Below are 6,636 nucleotides of genomic sequence, written 5' to 3'. Positions count from 1 at the left end.
ATAATTATACTCATTCTTTTTTTTTTTCTTACAAAATTTTTCTCAAAAAAACTTTTTTGTCTAGAAACTACTAAAATGTAGTTGTGAAAAATGTCATGCCATACTATGTGTTTGTCACATCTCAAGTGACAAGTGATTCTAATATTCTAATAGTAATTCTAATATTTTAATTGTAATTCTAGTAGTCTAATACTCTTTCATTCCATGTATTTGGATATATTTATAAGCAAAATTAAGATGGAAAATCTTTTCAGAAATTTCAAGTGTATGGATCAGTGTACAGCCTCATTTTTCCATATTATACAATTTCTCATTCTTAGACAGGACACCCAGGGATTACTTCTTGCTATGGTTTGAGCTGCCAGTCAATGAGACACCACATAGGAAATGCAATGTGACTTGAAACTTTGGTCATTTGCACAGAAGTGTCTTCAGTTTCTCATCTTTATTATATTGTCAAACAGCACAATGCATTAAATGATGATGGTGATGCATGGTGATGCCACTTCTAATATTTAATATGAGATTTCTCTTGCACTGGATAGTTAAAGCCTCTTTCTTTGGACAGTTGATCTACATTAGCTCTACTTCAGAAAAGAGGATTAGTCAAAGAACTGTCTATTTCCTAAAGAAAGGATTTCTTTTTTTCCCCTAAAAAGGGATGACAGGCTAACACCAAAAAATCAGAGAGAAATGTTCTTTTCTGCAGAAGAATATAATGTAAGCATGATTTAGAAAGAACAATTTGAGTTAAAGCTCTGATATCCAGCCAGGCTCAGCACATGCCTGATAGATTTATTGGAGGACTAACATTGTCCAGAGTCTTGAGCATTTTGGTCACGTGGTGCAGTGACAGTGACAAACATTCCCACCTCTTCCCCTGGAGCTCTTGCAGTTTTGGTGAAGACACTGAGACTCCCTGCATACCTCTCTGTGTCAGCACTGTAATATGGCTAAGACTGTACAGGAGAATTTATCCCATTATCACTGTAACATACCAAAGCCAGGATCTTACAGTGGGGATGGTACAAATTCCTTCTCAATCTCCTGCTGCCTTGGAATCTTGGGAAGGCTTTTCCTTGACAGAGAAACACAGGCACCACTATCATCCTGGTTATGCTAAGAACTGTGCTCCTTCAAGCCATGGTGTGCCAAACAAAGAAGAAGATGAGTTCCTCTGTCTGACAAAGTGCTGATTCTGGGGTCTGTTGTACAACCAGTTCCTGGCTCAGCATCAGCATCTCTCACAGTTACAAACATTTTGGTAGCTGCCACTTCCAGTTGAGAGCCAGCTTTCTGCTAAGCTAGCAAATCAGTGCTGGGAACATCTGGGGTGAAATGACTGCCCATGCATTCTTTTCTGTTCTTTGCAAAACAGCTTCAATCCTGGGAAACTGGACATATTGATCTGGTTGAATTGATGGTATTTTTTTAGCATAGTCTGTATATTCAATTACATTGAGACCATGAAAAAGAAGTGAAGTAACATTGTATCATGCAAGTTGTTGGGTGTAGAAGAAATCTGGATGTTAAACAGCTGTGTTCATGGTCTGTTGAAGCTTTACAGGGTTTGGAGGGCAGCATTATTTGCTGAGAATTTTGCAGATGTCAAAGCAATAAACTGATGAAATATCTAATGCTAATCTTAAACTGCTTAGTTCTAGGCTAATGAAATTAAGGAATGATTTCTACCCTCTGTCTACAAGGGTTTTAAGTTGTTCATAGGCACAAGCAGTGAAAAACTGCAGCGTATGTGTATAGATGTAGACATACAAGGCACATTTCTAAGGGAGTGAAGATACTGTGGAAAGTTTTCCAGTTCTAGGCTTAGTTAGTAGTAAGGGTGGATTTATTTCTTGATTTTAAAATAAGGTTTGGTCTAGATTAAAGGAACTGACTATTTTTTTGCACTGGTCTGTTCATTGTCAGTGTAGGTTTTTAACGTAAGTAGTGAAATGTGTACACTCACAGCATATTTGCAGCATGGTCTATTTAAGAGAGAAATACTCAGTTTTCCCACATTAGAACAGTGCCTGTTTTTTGTTGAACCTGGAGATGGAGATGAATATAACAAAATAACCTTGGTAGTATAAAATCTGGAACTGCTTGTCTACTGCTTAAGAGAGCAAAAAATAAATCAATGAACTATACTTCCTTTGTGGAAACAGGAATATTTCTGATTTACTTTGGTTTGCTTACTGCAGAGACAACCCAAGTAGAGAATGCTGCTGAGCATCTTTTTTGGCAAGGCTTCCTGTTTTTACGCATGATCATCACTGCTAGGTCTTTTTTATGTGACTAAGTTTGTGAATAATGTATAATGTGTAAGGTGTGAGTTGGTTGTACTCTACTAAGAGAGTGCTTTCCCCTTTGGTAATGTGACATTAATTACTGAAGACACGGATTAATACTTCGTATGTGCAGAGAGCCATGAAAGCATGAATAAATAACACCTCTAGTGATCAACACACAGAATGGAAAATATGTTGGTGTTACACTGAACAGATGGATTCTTTGCCAGTTGTGACTTCTGCTGTAGAAGGGCAAATGTGTTTTACTGTATTTTCCTATCCAGGAATGTCTTCCTGCTTTCTTCTACTAGTAAATGGAGAGCAAAGTGATTCTGACAATGTCTGTCCTTTCTCATTCATTCCTGGGCTTTGGGAGCTAAACAACATTTTTTTACTTTTAGGGGTTGCTGAAAGGTTAAAGATTGTGAAATCTCATGCAGAAAAAAAAGAATAATTCCCCCGATTTCCAAAGAAAAATAGAAAAGCTTTATGGGCAGAGATCTCGGAACCTGAAAAATCTCTTTTAAAGGCAATTATTTGCCTTACATGCAATGTGCCAAGCCATAGTGTCCTTAGGAGTTCTATGTTCTTTCAGAAAACCTGAAACTGAAAACCTGAAGGGATTTGAAAAATCTTTGTGTGCCAATTCTTTGCTTTGGAGTTTGCCTTGTTTTTTACTTCTGTAACATTTGATAAATAGCTGCAGTGATGAAATTAAAAGAGGCTTTTCTGGAACAATCTAGCTGCAGGAGTGTCTGATGATGTAGAATCCTGTACAGCTTGTTGTTAGTTTACACTTTCTCTTTTCAAGGAGCACAAACAGCTGGGTGTATCTAATTGTATGTGTTTTCTGTCACTACAGATTTTCCCACATGAGCTAGGGCTGGGGTAAGCTCACTGACATATGGGTCAGTGGAGATAAACTGCAATCAGGAAATCATAATTAAAAATACCATGCTTCAGCTCTGTTGCCAATTATCCTGGGTGCCTTTATGTCAATCTGTCACAAAGTGTCCAGTATTGTCTAGGGAGCCACTCCACACAGCCTTGAATAAAGAAACTTTGGACTATGATTGTTAGGGAAAAAAGAGGAAACCATACTGTAGCTTAATGCAAGCAGAGTAAATTTAGGAGATGTGGCCCCCTGTGCTCCCACAGATAAATGCTTTAGACCTATGGTGGGTAAGGACTGTTTGCATAATTCAGTCATAGACAATGGCTGTAGAATGAACTCTGCAAAGTAACAGAGTTTCCAAGCTGGTGTCAGAGTTATAACATTCCCTGGGCCCATACCATCAACGATGAATTATTCATAAGAGGATGGGCCAAGTATTGGGCCCACGCATGAAATACTCCCTGATCTGTAACTCACACATCTGAAGGACACTCAGAAATCTCCTGTATTTCAGTGCTGTGAGGTCTTAGCAAAGAATTATGGGAGATGAGAAATTAGATTTATCCAGAGCTGAAGCCCTGGCTTGTTTACTCTGCTGAAAGGGGCTGCGCAGGACTTTGTCCAGCAATAAGCCCCTGGTTGAATATGAGGTGAGTTTGGGGAGTGTAGGATCAAGCCACTGCTTGCACAACACAGATACCCTCTGAAGCCTTTAAGGTTATAGCAATTGTGGCACTTGGCCACTTACGTGTACAGCTGTTTTTTTCCCCCCTTTTCACTTTCTCCAGTAAAGGACAAAATTTCATGGATCTAGGACACGATTTGGATATCTTTGTTAAATGCCAGTACTGACAATATTTATTCTCACCCCTGAGGTCATCTCTCTCTCCAAGGTCAAAAGCAAATAGGAGCAAACAATGACCAGTATTAATAAAATAACAATTTCCTTCCCAACTGATTTCCTTGTGTTTGTGTGCCTGTGTTCTTAGTTTGGTTGTGTGATATGTACTCATTAGGAAGAAAGCTATTTCCTGATTTCTAAACCTTTGGAAAATGAGGCTTTGCAAGTCCTGCCCAATATCTGTTCCAGATGAAAATCTAAACACTTAGGCCATTAATATGTAAGCAGAACTAGAAAAGTGTTACATAATGTATGTTCCCAAACCAAAGATGCACATTTTTTCCTTGTAAGTAGAACTGTGTCCTGCTTTGCCTCACATGACAATTTTGCATTCTGCCTCACTGTTACCTACCTGATTACATTGAATATTCTTTTTTAGTAGGATAAAGGTACCCGGGATTTAAAGTAAATCAAGTAACTTGGATAAAATAGAATTAAAACAGCATTTTGGCAACGATTGCCTGCTGGTGTATTTTAGACCCTTTCCATCCTTAGTTATCACTTTTTTTTTTTTTTTTCCTAATTAAAAATTAAATAAATTGATGCATATTTTGAGTGGCTAAGAAAAAGTTTCCCCATCCTGCTCTTCTTGTTTACCAGGCCTTGCATTTACCAGGGTCTCCCAGCCCACCCTTGTGCTGCAGACTCCCTCCTGACTGGCCTCATGTTTACTGCTCAGCCACATGTGGATTCTAGGAGGTTCTTCCAGCCAACTCTACTTGTAGCTCTTAGAGAAGCTGTGTTCTTTCCTTCTGTAAAATTTCTCATCTCTCCCAAGACAGTAAGGCTAACTATCAACCTACATGACCTCTTTGTAAGAATATAACATAATTTGCATTGATTATGAGCAAAAGGGAAAAGCTTTTAACTTTCACATCTCTGATATATCAAAACCACGAAGTCAAATGAACCACAATGCACCATTTTCAAAAGCATTAATGTCTGAAAGTTGGATGCTTGATTTCCAAGATTTCAGTTGCCTCTGGCTGGTGGTGTCTCTGTATCAACAGATCAGCTCAAAGCAGTTGTTTTTGTTGGTTGTTTTCTGTACTTCTGGCATTCGAACACTCCATCAGCAGTGAAGAGTATGATGATGATGCAGCAAAAGTTCTGTACAGATCTGAAATACATCAGAAAACTAACATCTTCAGAAAACATGTTTGGATTTGAAATTAAATGTTCCCAAAATACTACTACACTCTTCAAGCTTTGCAATTGCACCTTTGTAAAGGTGCCAAACAGAAGCAAATCTCAAGAATAGATTGTCACCATATCTATTAAAATTAACAACTCCCAAGGCCTGATGCCAGTTAAAAGGTCTTTATTGACATGAAATGCATCAATGAAAAAGACTGAGTTTATGAAAGGGTGCAAAAATGTCTCTTGATGTTCTGCATACTGCATACATTATTAAGGAATTAGCATTTCTACAAAATTGCTGATCCACATGCAGTGTGTAGAATGGAATGGAACTACTACAATGAAGTCTAGATTAAAGAGTAGGAGCTCACAAGAGGATTAGAAAGGCTACAGAAAAACCTATGAATCTAGCAGAGAACAATTCAGAAAAGCTGAAAGTCCTAACCAGCAACATAGAAGAAATTTCTAGTAAAGCTGATGTCAGGGAAAAGAGAAAAAAATTACTATGTCTCTTTTAACATTAAAATATTTTGAAAACACCAATTATCTGTTCACTAATCTGCTAAATGTGGTAAATTATGTTCTCTTTCACATGACCTGATTGAGCTGGACTGTAGCTGTGAAAGCTTTAAAAGAGAAGACTGCACTTGGTTTCTGATGCTTCATTTGGGATATTGCATTCTGCCAGCTCCTAGTCCTGAGAAGCAGAGGATGGCTGGGCCACACGAGGGCTGTGTTGCCATGGGCAGGCTGCCATTGCTGTGCCATTACTGATGCTGATGGCATTTATCTTTGGCAATTCAGTTGCCTGACACCCATTCGGGAGCTGTGTATGCAGGTAAGTAGTTTGACTTCTTTGGTTAAAATTCTTTACTGAGTCACGGTGAAATTAGTAGGATGTGAAGTAAACTGTTGACAAGATTTCCCTTCCCATAATGCTTATTTTTGTGGGTGTGAGTTAGCTTCACTGGTGTAACCTCAGCTGTTCTTCTGTGACTGTGGAGGTGACTGAGGCAGCAGCAGAGGGACACTGTACAAAAGCTGTTGCCCTGTTTGAATGTTGTAACAACCCCCCAAGTCCACTGATACAGCCCGCGTGCTGTGTGATGAGGGACATGGCCTCGGTACAGACGGGGAGGTGTTGGTAAACCCCTCAACAGCCCTCGCCGTCTGCGGCCCGGCCGGTGCCCAGTGCTGCTGCCAGAGCTGCGCAGCTGCAGCATCTCAGCAGAAAATAAACACACCCAGCACCGCTCCAGGATCCCCAGTGCCAGATTGCACCCCAAGCAGCCCCAGCTGAGCTTTGGGGCGGCGGAGCTTCGCACCGCAAACGCCGCCAGCTGCTACCGAGCCTTTATGAGGCCCCGGGCCGCCTTCCGATGGGTGCCCGGGGAAGAGCCGCAGTGCCG

The sequence above is a fragment of the Heliangelus exortis genome, chromosome 13 (assembly GCF_036169615.1).
Source record: "Heliangelus exortis chromosome 13, bHelExo1.hap1, whole genome shotgun sequence".
NCBI classification, from domain to species: domain Eukaryota; kingdom Metazoa; phylum Chordata; class Aves; order Apodiformes; family Trochilidae; genus Heliangelus; species Heliangelus exortis.
Note: the sequence above shows the minus strand (reverse complement) of the source record.